Source organism: Dermacentor albipictus, chromosome 6 (assembly GCF_038994185.2).
Source record: "Dermacentor albipictus isolate Rhodes 1998 colony chromosome 6, USDA_Dalb.pri_finalv2, whole genome shotgun sequence".
In the NCBI taxonomy this organism is placed as follows: Eukaryota; Metazoa; Arthropoda; class Arachnida; order Ixodida; family Ixodidae; genus Dermacentor; species Dermacentor albipictus.
In genome coordinates, this window is record NC_091826.1 from 20,897,132 (window position 1) to 20,911,136 (window position 14,005).

The 14,005-nt window shown below is 48.7% G+C and overlaps 1 protein-coding gene and 1 pseudogene across 2 annotated transcripts in view; both read right to left on the minus strand.

The window, feature by feature from the left end:
• The window catches only part of LOC135921010 (transcription factor Sox-7-like), a 201,757-nt gene that overhangs the window by 171,242 nt on the left and 16,510 nt on the right, over nt 1-14,005 (minus strand). The window lies entirely within an intron of this gene.
• LOC135921060 (U6 spliceosomal RNA) lies at nt 488-545 on the minus strand (annotated as a pseudogene).

The window sequence follows — 14,005 nt, forward strand, 5'->3', positions numbered from 1 at the left end:
TCAAACTTGTTTTTCCGACAAGAAAGGCAGGAAGGCACCATGAGAAAGGTGTCGTGCGCAGCGAATTTCGTAAGAAGGTCAGTGCGGTATCGGTGAAGGTTATGCTTCCTTTTTTTTTTTTTTTGGACGTTGGCCCGACGCACGGCCAGAGCGAAACGGTGTTCGTGCACCGAGCTTCTCGCTTTCTTTGAGCCCGCAAAGAGCGCTTCGAAAAAAAAAGGAGGGGGGGGGGGGGACTACACTTTAAAACCTACAAACTGGGGAACTCGTTTACTGCAACGGTGTGGGGATATTGGAGCAGACATGGCAAATTTCTCAAGAACAGATCTTTCGTGGAAAAGCGCAGTGTCGTTGTCTTCTTCTGCGGCAGCACTGCCTACCACGGACTCCGAGACGCGCCCGCAGAGGCCACCGCTCTCAGAGTCTGCGTGGCACACGAAACACTGCACCGCCATTTGCCTAAATGTTCAATCACAGAATTTCAACTGGGCCATGCTAATCTTCTCTGTATCGTTCCAATTTTAGTATATGTACTTTGGAAGTACATATAATGTGCTGTGATATGTGGTCTCTCTCTCTCTCTCTCTCTTCCCCTTCCCCATCTTTCATCGACCCCATCCCTCTCCCATGTGTACGGTAGCAAACCGGTTAAGCTAAACTGGTAAATCTCCCTGCCTTCTCCACTTTTTCCTTCCTTCCTTCCTTCAACTCGGCTGGCACCTCCCCCCCTCACCCCCCCCCCCCACCCCCCGATTTATTAGTTGTTTGTCGTCGCCCCTCAATAAGGGGCAACAGTGTGTGCGTTTGCGCGCTTGTTTAATTTATTGCTACCCACACAAATCGTAATTTTCGGTTAGTTCTAAATTGATATATGTATTGCCTTTTGTCCGTACAATGATTGCATACAATCTTAACTGTCTGAAATAAGTACCACGTACGAAATAAAAAAAACCCGCCGTGGTTGCTCAGTGGCTATGGTGTTAGGCTGCTGAGCACGAGGTCGCGGGATCGAATCCCGGCCACGGCGGCCGCATTTCGATGGGGGCGAAATGCGAAAACACCCGTGTGCTTAGATTTAGGTGCACGTTAAAGAACCCCAGGTGGTCGAAATTTCCGGAGTCCTCCACTACGGCGTGCCTCATAATCAGAAAGTGGTTTTGGCACGTAAAACCCCAAATATTATTATTAAATAAAAAAAAACGATTCCCAAACAGTACCTGTTGCGCGATAGCGAAGTGGCTAGCGCCGTCCGGCCCTCGAATGTCCATCGCCACACAGAGGAGAGGCAAAGAAAACTTCGTTGAAGAAGTCAATACGGACACCTCCAAGAATCACTCATATAGCGTATCGCATAACATTCCTGCTTGCGTTGCTCCTGTATGACTAGACGAATGTCCTGTCTTAATCGTTCTCTGTTGGTCGACGGCGACTTCCTGTCACAGATGTTCGACGGTATCTCTTTTTTTTTAATATTTGGGGTTTTACGTGCCAAAACCACTTTCTGATTATGAGGCACGCCGTAGTGGAGGACTCCGGAAATTTTGACCACCTGGGGTTCTTTAACCTGCACCTAAATCTAAGCACACGGGTGTTTTCGCATTTCGCCCCCATCGAAATGCGGCTGCCGTGGCCGGGATTCCATCCCGCGACCTCGTGCTCAGCAGCCCAACACCATAGCCACTGAGCAACCACGGCGGGTGACGGTAACTCTAGTCTCGCCACTGATGCGCATTTGAATACGTGTTCTCTTCCGAGCTTGACACGCTCTGTTTTCCTCGGGGGGTTCCAAAAAAAAAAAAATGCTCGCAAGCCTCTGGGATTCACCTATTTTACTACACGAACCAAAGTGTCGCGAAAGTCTCCAACAAAGTCATTGTACGCGCGCGTGTCGAACTTAGAGAACGATTTACCCGCACACACGTTGCGGTATACAATAGCTGCACCCAAATAACAATATGACGGGAGAGATGAGTCATCAAATGATGCGGCCAAGTACAAAGAGCATCAATCCAAATGGCAGCAGAGGCTCTTCGAATGGACGACGTGACGAGTCTTTTATGCGAAGCATACTAGCCGCACAACCACGCTCTTCCTTGCTGCGCCGCGCGCGGCCGCGTAGCTACCATATGACGTCATAACAGCTGCAAAAGCGGAGGCTCAACTCGTGCGCTCGCTTGCGGCCGCGTAGCCACATAGCCGGGTGTCAGCTCGTGCGCTCGCCTGCATGAGTTGTTTCTTCGTCTAGCCGAACCAAATATAGCCAAGCAACAGCACTTCACCAGGCTAAACAGTGGTTCAACAACTAAAATAAAGGCTAGTATGCTTCGCATCCTGGGCTTAACCTTAGCTAAGCCACAGACATATTTTTTTTCTTTTTATCTCTGGTTTGTGGCAATTACCACTATACGCCCCGGAGTCTCGGTTTTCATTCCAGAGCGTTGTGTGCATCTCATGACAGGCCCGCAACAATCGACTCGCGACCTCGGCTTCGCGTGCCCGTAGGTTTGCAATGCGCACTCCTGAAGCTGATTTTGCATAAATCAATTCACGTTTGGACCTACAGCGTCGGCGTGGCAACGGAAACACGCAGGCATCACTTTCAAATATTTGCTTCGACAAGCATAACGAAACAGCTGCTGCAAATACGTTGCAGCAGCTGGCCTTCTGCAACGTATTACTGCTAAAAAAAAGTAAAGTCCCATAAGAAACCGTGCACGAGCGAAACGCTGGTGTGCGATGCTCATTGTGCGACGCTGTTACGTATAACGGTGTGCGACACAACGACGTTGTTCAATTAAACGGGGGCTCACTGGGAAGTTAGAGAGAGAGAAAGAACACGAAAGGCAGGTAGGTCGACCAGACGAGTACCCGGTTTACTATTCTGCACTGGAAGTGGGGGAAAGGTGAATATAGAAAGAGGAAGAAGGGAGAGAGTAAGCACTGAGTGAGTGTGGGAGGATGCACAGGGACACTATAAACGGTCTCTTAATCCAGTGCACTTCAAGTGGTGTACTGGTGCACGAATCGCTTTTCGTGCCAGTGTCGAGTGTGGCCACGGTCCGACTATCTTTGACTCGGAGAACTGTTTTGAGTCCAGTCGGTGTAAAGTTGCCCGTTATAAGTTAGAGACTTAGACGTTAAACAATAGTGGTTGTTCAAACTACGACACCTCTCGTTCGACCACTGTTAACTACTCGAGTTTGACGCACTTCATGTGTTTTTTTTTTTTTTAAGGGCAGGATATAAGAGCAACATACATGGTAAGGCTTGTTTCGGTAAATTTGTTTCGCACAAAGATTATCCGGCTTGCGCTCTCACACACGGTGCTAAAGTAGTACACACGCGTTGAAAGCCTTCAAGCGGACGTGCGGTTCACACCCGCTGTTCCCTCCGGCATGAGAACGCGAAAATTTAGTCGCGACGAATGAATGGAGGAAAATGATGAAAGCGCGACAGAAGCGACAGTAGGAAGAAGCCAGACTCGATGCTTTTGCGATACTCTACAGCAAATATCACAGTATTCTTGGCAGCCGTGTAGCAAGCAGTGTAGAACTAATAGCTGTTCCCACAGCTAGAGCGATAGCAGCAGTCCCGAAAAAAAGATAGATCGAGACAGGAAACTTCTTCAGCTCAAAAACATTCTTGCGTCTATACTCCAAGCCAAGACGCAGCCAAGTGACGAAAACTAAATGGAAGAAAATGTCGACACAACTAAGCAAGTGCTTAGCGCGTGTGTTTTCGCGACGGAGATAAAATCGCACTCCTGCGCGGTTTCCGCGAAAACTCGATTCCACCACGTGACGTCATAGACGAGCCCGCTGACGTCAGCAAATGCGTGCGAGTGCGCAGTAAAACGCCGCTAAAGGTGCGGCGTGCCAATTACGACAGCGAAACCACGCACTTCACCGCGTGTACAGAAGCTTAATTGGCAATCTCGCGATGATGGCCCGTATAAGGCAAGATGTCTGAGCACCGAGTTAACGGCGTGCTCGAAATGCTAAAGGGCTGCTGAGCACGAGGTCGCGGGATCGAATCCCGACCACGGCGGCCGCATTTCGATGGGGACGAAATGCGAAAACACCCGTGTGCTTAGATTTAGGTGCACGTTAAAGAACCCCAGGTGGTCGAAATTTCCGGAGTCCTCCCTACGGCGTGCCTCATAATCAGAAAGTGGTTTTGGCACGTAAAACCCCAAATATAAAAAAATGCTAAAGCACCAGGATGAGTTGCTTGTATCTCCTGCAGTTATACCTGCTTGCGAATCACCTCCCAGACGTATAGCAAACTTCGCGAAAACTTCGAGTGCATGTTACAAACTCGCGCGCCTCCTTCGGGCATACGGGTTAACTAACGACGCCATGCGATTCAGTGAAGCGTAAAGTTGACGAAGAGGTGCATGTAACAACGCGTCTGCTACAGTACAATACATGACCGAAGGGATCGTGACGTTTAACACCCTGAGGCTAGGCACCGGTCACGTGGCACGCCGTAGTAGGGAGTTCCGGATTGATCTCGATCCCCTGGAGCTCTATCTCTACCCAGCTTCAAGTATGCGAGCGTTTTTTTTTTTTTTTTGCATGCTGCCCCTTCAGAATGAGGCATATGGTCGAAGAAATGGCCAGATTTTCAAGCGAAATACCCGTATACGTGTAAAGAACTCTAATGACAATGGAGTTCAAAGCCGAAGTTTGACGAACTGCAACATGTGGTGTACGCCAGTGGTATGGTATGGTATGGTATGGTATGGTATGGTATGGTATGGTATGGTATGGTATGGTATGGTATGAATAACTTTATTTAGGTCCTGAGCGATCAGTCTGGGACTGATGCGGGCCGCTCCCACGTCGGTACAGAGAGGCCGATCCCCTCTGCCGCAATTTCTTGCGGGAGGTCATTAGGGGAGGGGGAGGAGGGGGGGGGGGCAAGCGCGGGCGTTGTCAAGCGTCGCTTTATGCATGCCTCCTGGTACACAGAAATTACGAGGGGGAGGGGGTGCCCGGTGTGGCCTCTCCAATTTCTTATTGCATTTTTGACGTCGTTGTTATTGCTCCGCGTGGTAATTGATTGCGTACGCTGGCTTTTTGCTCTTGCAGCACGTCCTTCGCAATTTACCCGCTATAGGAAGGCAATGTTTCACGTTTCGGGACCTCGTTCCCATATAGTCAAGGTCCGCGGGCACGAAAGGCTGTAGAGTATTCCGCGCATAGTCAGCGAATTTCCTGTCGGTTCACAAAAAATAATAATAATAATAATAAAGACCGAGTAACCGCAGGGCACGCAACGCGAGGTTTCTCCAGGACTCCTGCACGAGCACGCTATGTGCCCGATTGCCACCACCACCACCACCACACCCTCGAAGTTGAGTTCCAGGATTACTTCATTCCCGCTTCGGCTTCAGGACAGCGCGTGGCCCATGTGAATCATCTGTGAACGCGGAGCTAAGGGAAAAAAAAAGAGAAAAGAGAGGTAAAACAACGAGGAAAACAGGGAGAACAATGACAGAGCGCGCAGAGAGGAAGACTGCGACGTGAGTGCATTATATATACGTACGCAGACGGTTACACAGTCGCGAATTATTGCGGGCACGCGAATGTTTTCCGGCACGGCCGCCGAGAGACGTGCAGAGAAAGAAAGAAAAAAAAATTTCACCACGTCTTCGAGCGCGTACAGCTCTGCCTAGATATACTTTAGACATCAAAAAACCTCAGGAGAGTCTGTATATACGACCTAAAGAAGGAAAAAAGAAAAGAAAAAGAAGATCGTAGAAGAAGGCGAAGTGGCAACTTAATTCGTCCGCTAACAACAGTCTTAATTCGGCCCCGTCGCACGCCCCGAGACGATCATACGAAAACATGCGCAGAATTGCGAATAAACAAACAAACAAACAAAAAAAGAAAGGACCAACTCCTCTGGGTTCTCTCGTCCGTCCGACCAAACCACCTCTCGGCACGACCGCTGACGACAGCCATTGCGTTATACGCTGGAAACGCATCTTTTCTTTTTTCTTTTCTTTTTTTCTCTCTTTTTTCCTTTTTGCCAGGACACTATGTCGGCAGCGTGCCTACGTCCACGACAGCTGCATGTTTGTCGAGGCATAACCGTGCAGTACTGTGAAAGCTAGAGTTTCAGACTATCACAGCACCGAGAGCACACTTTGCCGTGCAATATGACGTAGAGTGCCTAAAGTTAAGCGTTCCAGAAGCGAATGGTAACTGCATTTTGCGTACAAAGGTTTCTTCAGGGTGACTGCTTGCGGATACCTAGCAAATGCAGTTTGCGAATCATGGTTGTTGCCACCCCCCCCCCCCTCTCTCCGACGTTCTGATCCCCAATTTCAGGCCTTCGTTCCGCCTTTCTCTTGCTTTACTTTGTTTGTTTCCTGCATGATTACACACCCGATACAAAGACGGTTCAGACAAGGTGACAAGAACAAGTGCGAAAGGCAACTATACCCTGACATCGAAGGCAAACTTTTACGTTGTCGCTAATCTCGGAGGCACGTATGACAAAACGAGAGGCTTCAGGCAAGAGGCTTCGCGAACTAGTGCAAGCACCAAGTATTGCTTGCAATCGCAATTATGGTACGTCGCAATTTCCAACCGTGGCCTATACGTACAATCGACTCTCAAATAAAACGGGATTTCAGCCACCCTTCGTGCAATTCTACTACAACTCAAGAGCCGCGCGAAATCGTCATCACCGTCCAGAGCTGCGCAGTCCACTTATTTACTCTATCTCACAAGTCGTCTGCAGCATTGTGGAACTGCATGCCTCCTAAGCCAATCGGAAAGCCGAATGTCCTTCGAGATGTGTTCATCCGCGCCCTGTCGTCTGCTCACCGCAACGAAAATTCGTGTTACACGAGGTGCATGCGCAAATGTACTAATATGTTACGCATCGCTGTACAACCCATCGTGTTCCAATCAAAAAATAAAACTCTCTAATCTCGCCAATACTCTGACATTTAATTCCGGAACTATATGCCGCTGCGCAGGGACATTACATGCGTGCGCCTCGTATAGTTTAGGCAGCGCGATGGAAACGACTTGGGAGATCAACTATATTCTCCAACGCAACGATGACCACATCCTTTCGCCACAGACAAAACCAATACTTTGACAGATGAAATGCTTCCAGAGTACAACACGTTCATTATGCTCTCTTTTTTGTTTCTGCCGGCAAGAGAAGTTAGATGATGCTTCCGAGGAAGCTTGTTCCGTACGGGAAGACCGACCAAGCTTCTTGCATCGTCTGCACCTGGCAACGTTTCTCGCATCGGCGCGCTAGTCTTTGACAATTCCTCCCGAGTTCCTACACTTTAGAAAGGCTGGATCAGCACTCATTTCGAGCCAACTTTTCAGAGTTTCACACCTTTGCCATCTTCCGGCGCGACAGATTTGTCTCAATAAGGACGCATTCTAGTGCATCGCTGAAGCTGAAAGCGCAACATCGCTAGCGTTCTTGAGCCGAAAATGAACAATGCACCATGGCCAGGCACACTGCCTTCCTTAAAAAGGAAGTTTAAATAAAGCAACACTCCGCCATATATATAGTGCTGCATTATTCGCGAAATACGCGGAACACAAAACCACTGATAGTCATATTAGAGAGTTTTAGCATATCCGCACAACTCTTCCTGTTTACAGAACATCACAGCCCCAGATGGCGTCAGCTTCGCTGTAATAAACAATTCGCGCCACTTCGAAGGAGTGTACGAAACGTTTTTTCTTCTTATTATTTTTTTCCTGTGGCGTGGAATGACCTCTACGAAGGAAGAAGAAAAAGAGAGTCACGGTCAATTATTGTTCCTGTCAACGGCTTTGCACCAGCAGCTGTACATGAACAATTTACATGAACTCTACATACATGAACATGAACAGCAGCATTTTTAGTTGTGTGCTCTTCAGCTGAACTCGGCGTCACAACATGATGGCGCTCCGTTAATCCGTAAACGCTAATTGTTCAAGCGCGGGCTAAAAATTCTCCAGTAACTCGGAGTCGGCGCACTATACCGTGTCGACCCGTGGAGTTTGTCGTTGTTTGACTATAAGATGCTTTGGCAAAGTCTTAACGGTGCTGTTTATGTATACAATCGCGTTCAATACGAGCCGCTGCCACAACACGGGTGTCCGTAGTCGAAAAGGGGCTGCAGACTGCACGGCAGCGTCGGCATGCGAGAATTTGTAGACTATAAAACACCGTTCCAATTACTGGCATTTATTAAACCGATTTTTTTTTCGTACTTCGGTGGCGCCGTGCGTGGCCTTGCAGCCCTTTTCGACCCCGCGTTCCAGCTCACGTTGAGCGCGACTGTACGCAAACTGCAATGCGATGACATAGAGTGCGTTTTGACTGCTTACGGTGTCCTTCTACGTGTATCTGCATGGTGCTGAAACAGCCCCCCCCCTCCCTCTCCCTCTCTCTCTCTCTCTCTCTCTCAAGACGCTTATTTTTTTTTTCACGTTATATACATAATGCACCCGCACTAAGATCCTCCCATGAAAGTCGTCCTATATTGGCTCTGCCAATTAACACATTCTTTATCGTATACATGCTTGTGCGAACAAGTACAGCAGGCCAACCGTGACACATCAAAGACAGTAAAATAATTTACAGAATTCTTCAATTTTGAGTGTATAAATTATTTTACAGTGCGCAAGGAAATGCGTCGCGTTTAAATTGAGTTGCGTGGAACCGACCGCATCGTGTACGTATACGCCCGGCGACGAAAGTTTACGGACCACGGGAGGTACGAAAGCGTTCGATTCCCGAGCAGCCCATAGCAGTAGCCAGTAAAACTGTCTACGACAATGTTGTTAGCATATTCCAGTCGAGGCCCGAAAGGCAAGTACCAGGCTACGTTGTGAGGATGCGGAGATATTCAGCGTTTTTCTCGGATCTCGTGCTCCGCAATATTTTGTCGCCGGGTGTACATGGGGGCAGGGATAGTCTAACAGTTCTAATTCTTTTCATTCTCCCTCTTCGTCAGTGGTGCTGCATATATATGGTTCCGCCTACACGTTCTCACCAGGACCGTTCGGTCGTGAACGGTATAGATGATAAGAAAGGGATAGACGCGAGAGAAAGGAATCGCTGTATTGTACCCCCCCCCCCCCCCCCCCCTATATGTCAGACAGTCTTTGCGGTGCTCTTAATTAAAGGTAGCGTGCGCGCGCTTTGCATTTCTGCCCGTATAGCGCGGTTTGAAATTAGTGCTGCTCTTTGTCAGCGAGGGCAGCAGCTGTTCACACGAACTCAAAGCGTATTCTAGGAAGCGTCTGGCGTTATTCGACGCTCAGACGTATCGGGCAGGTCGCGTGTTATCTTAACAGGCATGCAGCCACTGCGTCGCAGTTCTCAGAATTTTGAAAAAAAAAAAAGAAGAGAAACATTTCACGACAGTCTGTATATACAGTCGTTTGCGTCCTATACATCTGCTTCAAGACGAGTGACCCCCGTGAGCCGGCTTCTCCGACGCACGCCTGCGATGATTCAACCAATCAAATTACCATTCGTGACGACAACTTCCGCGTATGCTGGGGAAGGAGGGGGGGGGGGGGGGGCAAGCGCGTCGAGTGGACGATACAAGCTACAAAAAAAAAAGGTAAAGTCAGTGGTGTACCTATATGCGTGGCCTCCGTATCTTGCAACAAGAATAACAGAACAGAAGCGAAAAAAAAAAGTAAATGTGCGACCGGCTTCTCGAAGCTGCGTGTGGGTTTGCGCGATATGTGCCACGCCGGTGTATACGCGCCACAGTGATTGCACTCGGATTTGGGTAATTTATTTCGACTCTCCTCCGCCGGGCCCTGGGCGCCCAATTAGCGAAGCGGGGGGGGGGGGGGGGGGCGAGCACGGAAAAAGAAAGAAAGAAAGAGTGGCGCGTGTTTTTCCCTGCCCTCCTCCTCCTCCCCTCTTTCCCAGCACACAACTCGTGCAGCCGAATCGTCACGAGCGGCCGTTAGGCGCGTGTGCGCGCACACCCGGCCACAAAACTTTACGGGACGCCTATTCCACGACAAACGTGAATTCCTGCTCCGTGTTAAGGCATGACTCGTCCAACTTCATTAAATTAATTATGGGGTTTTACGCGTGCCAAAACCACTTTCTGATTATGAGGCACGCCGTAGTGGAGGACTCAGGAAATTTTGACCACCTGGGGTTCTTTAACGTGCACCTAAGTCTAAGTACACGGGTGTCTTCGCATTTCGCCCCCGTCGAAATGCGGCCGCCGTGGCCGGGATTCGATCCCGCGACCTCGTGCTCAGCAGCCTATCAGGGTAGCCACTGAGCAACCACGGCGGGTCCAACTTCATTGGTCAACACGTACACTGTATAGGTCCCAATAGCTACTGCGGACTGGAGTTTCGAATAAGAAGCTATATGTGTGCAGAGGCTTCGCGGGAATTAAGTTTCTTTGTTCTCCCCCTCCGCAAATCGATTGTCCCGTAAACTTTTGTGGCCAACTGTGCGCGTGTATTTTCTATAGCGTTGAGTCTGCGGCAGTATAGCCTACGATCTGTCCCATGATTAATTGGAACCACGCGTGATTTTCCTCAACGCGCACCCGAACCCAAGTATACACGGTCGCTTTTGCATTCCGTCCACACAGAAAATGCAGCCGCCGCGGTATAAGGAGTCGAACCCGCCATCCTGGGCTCGGCAGGTCACGGGTTGAATCGCTGACGGCGTCGGCCGCATTGGAAGGCATTACGGCATCAAACCACTGGACTACCATTATCATTTGTCAGGACAAAGTAGAGATGGCGGCGGTTGTGGAACAACCTTTCTATACAACGGCGCAGGCGTCACGTGGTACGTGACGTAGCACGTAGCACATCGGCCACCATGACTGCGAACGACACCGGTTTGACACACTCGGGGCTACATCCAGTAGGCATACGCAAGTACGCACACGTTCGCATATGCAAGGAAGTTAGACTTGAAAATTGCCGCACTAGTAACTCAATGGTGGTGCATCACGCACGCGCAATGCATATGTTTTTTTTATTATTTGCATCATCATCATCATCATCAGCCTGGCTACGCCGACTGCAGGGTAAAGGCCTCTTCCATACTTCTCCAACTACCCCGGTCCTGTGCCAATTGTAGCCATGTTGTCCCTGCAAACTTCGTAATCTCATCCGCCAACCTAACTTTCTGCCGCCCCGTGCTACGTTTCTCTTCTCTTGGAATCCAGCCCGTAACCCTAAATGACCATCGGTTATCTTCCTTCCTCTTACATCCCCTGCCCTTGCCCATTTCTTTTTCTCGATTTCAACTAAGATGTCATTAACTCGCGTTTGTTCCCTCATATGCATACGTTTCTATTAGAGACAACCGCTAATTTCTTCTATGACTTCCCTGTCACCCTTGCCTGTTGGCATAACGTGGTTGTGATTGCATAAGCTTGTCCGCAAGCAGCAAATGGAACACAGCAAGCGTAGACGCGAGTGGCAGCAATAGTGGCGCCAACTGGTGACGTTGAGCTCAACCAGAAAGTGCAAAAACTATTATTGCAATGGACAGGATATGCCATACATGTTCTACTCAGTTGCTGGCCTGGCAGCGTGGAGGCGCCATCTTCTCCAGTCATACTCGTTTCCACAAATTTGATCTTTTTTTTTTTCTAAGGCAGCGTTATATATCTCGCGAGAACACGCTGCGGACATCGCCTGGAAACCGCTTCCAAGAACAAAACTGCGCACAAAAAGAAAATATAGAGAGATGGAGAGAAATAAAGAGAAGTATATACGGCACACGTGGAACCAGGTGCGAAGACCACTTGCGTGGAATCGAGGCAGAGCGTTCGGCCGATCAATCATTCCGCGCCGGCCGACCACGACGCAGTGCTCCGCTATTTTTCGGCGCCAAATACGCTTCGCCTTTTTTTTTTCCTTCTTTACTCTTTTCGTTTTCACCTTCTAGTGAGCCTGGCGAAACGCGGTCCAGTTCGGTGCGTGGGATGATGTAGCATGCTTTCGATCAACGCGAGTCGCTGAAAAGCGGACGCTGTCTCAATAGCGTCGCACCGCCACCGTTAGAACCACGTGTGCGCGACGACGTGTATATATTAATTCGACCACATTACTCGGCCGATTGTTAGGAGTTACGCCCCCGTAGTAAAAAAATGTAAGGCGACAAGTTTAGAGGACACTGCGGCTTTCGGGTACTTTAGTGAAATCGCAAAACGAAGTGATATATATATATATATATATATATATATATATATATATATATATATATATATATATATATATATATATATATTAGTCATATAATGAGAAGCCAACAAACACTGACACCAAGTACAACATAGGGGAAATTGCATGTGCTTAATCAATGAAGTAAAGTAACGATAAATTAATGGAAATTAAAGTGGATGAAAAAACAACTTGCCGCAGGTGGGAACCGAACCCACAACCTTCGCGTGTCGCGTGCGATGCTCTACCAATTGAGCTACCGCGGCGGCGTTTCCCCATCCACTTTCTTGGGTATTTATGTGTATAATACAATTGGTAGAGCATCGCACGCGACACGCGAAGGTTGTGGGTTCGGTTCCCACCTGCGGCAAGTTGTTTTTTCATCCACTTTAATTTCCATTAATTTATCGTTACTTTACTTCATTAATTAAGCACATGCAATTTCCCCTATGTTGTACTTGGTGTCAGTGTTTGTTGGCTTCTCATTATATGACTAATAATTATCGGGTCCCTCGGTTAACCCCCTTTCTTCTCGTTTATATATATATATATATATAGAGAGAGAGAGAGAGAGAGAGACAGAGAGAGAGAGAGAGAGAGTCTGAAAAGAGGAGATACTAAATCTACTGCAAGCGGGCCCCACGTTGCTGCAACGTTGGCCAGTGCTATAGGGTAATGTGAGCCAACGTTGAACCAACATTACCGCTGCTTTCAGTGTTGCTAGGGGGGAGAGAGGAGTGGGGGGTATTTAATGAAAACTGGAGAGGACACCTGGCAACGGGTCTGGCATGCTACTACTTCAAGCGACTGCCATGATATATAAATTTATTATAGTATGCGAGCATAATGTGGGATAGATAAATCGCCCACACAAAACGGGCAACACGCATAATTGTAACGGGCGACCTACATAATTGAAATACCTCATTGAGGGAGGTTAAGCGGAAGACGAGGATTCGGTTTGGTACCCTAAACAAGGGGGAAGGGATATGGGGATGCGAAGAGCAGGGAAGGGAAGTGGAGAAGTGAAGCACATACACGGAAAGAGATAGAGAAAAACGCAAACACACATACATAAAATGACGCCAATGTGTTAGAGTCGTTCAAATGTATATACGTCACTCGAATGAAGGAGGGCCGTTCCGCCTTACAAAATCGTGGGGCTTGAGGTGCGAAAACCACGATCTCAGTATGAGCGACGCCGTAGTGGAGGACTCCGGAAATTAGGACCACCTGAGCTTCTTTAACGGGCACCTAAATCTAAGCATACACGGGTGTTCTCGCATTTCGCCCCGTCGAAATACGGCCGTCGTGGCCGGGATTCGATCCCGCGACCCCGTGCTTAACAGCCCAGCACCACAGCCACTAAGCAACCACTGCGGGTAGTTCCGCCTTCGCACGGCACGGAACGCTCTGGTGACACTGCAGTCTGTGGTCCAAGTACATGTCGTAGCTCAAGGTTTACCACGAAAGCATAAGGTCGGTTACCCTACGTAGGTGGACGGGGTAGAGGGAGTGGTGACATTAGAGAGAGAATGTTCCCGGAAGAGATTTGAGCACTTGGAAAATGCCGCGTGGCCAAAGGTAATTATGCAGGCCTGTTTATTCTTATATAACGCGCAACATCGCCGATTAACGGCGAAGTCTGTGTCTGTGTAGACAATTAGGCCAGTCGCCGTACTTCGCCAATACTCGAACGGGAGTGATTTTCCACTGTTCATAAAACAAAACAGCAATACCAGTATCATTTGAATGTGCGTCATAATCTTCGAATGTTGCAGCAGTGCTACCTTGTTGTTGTT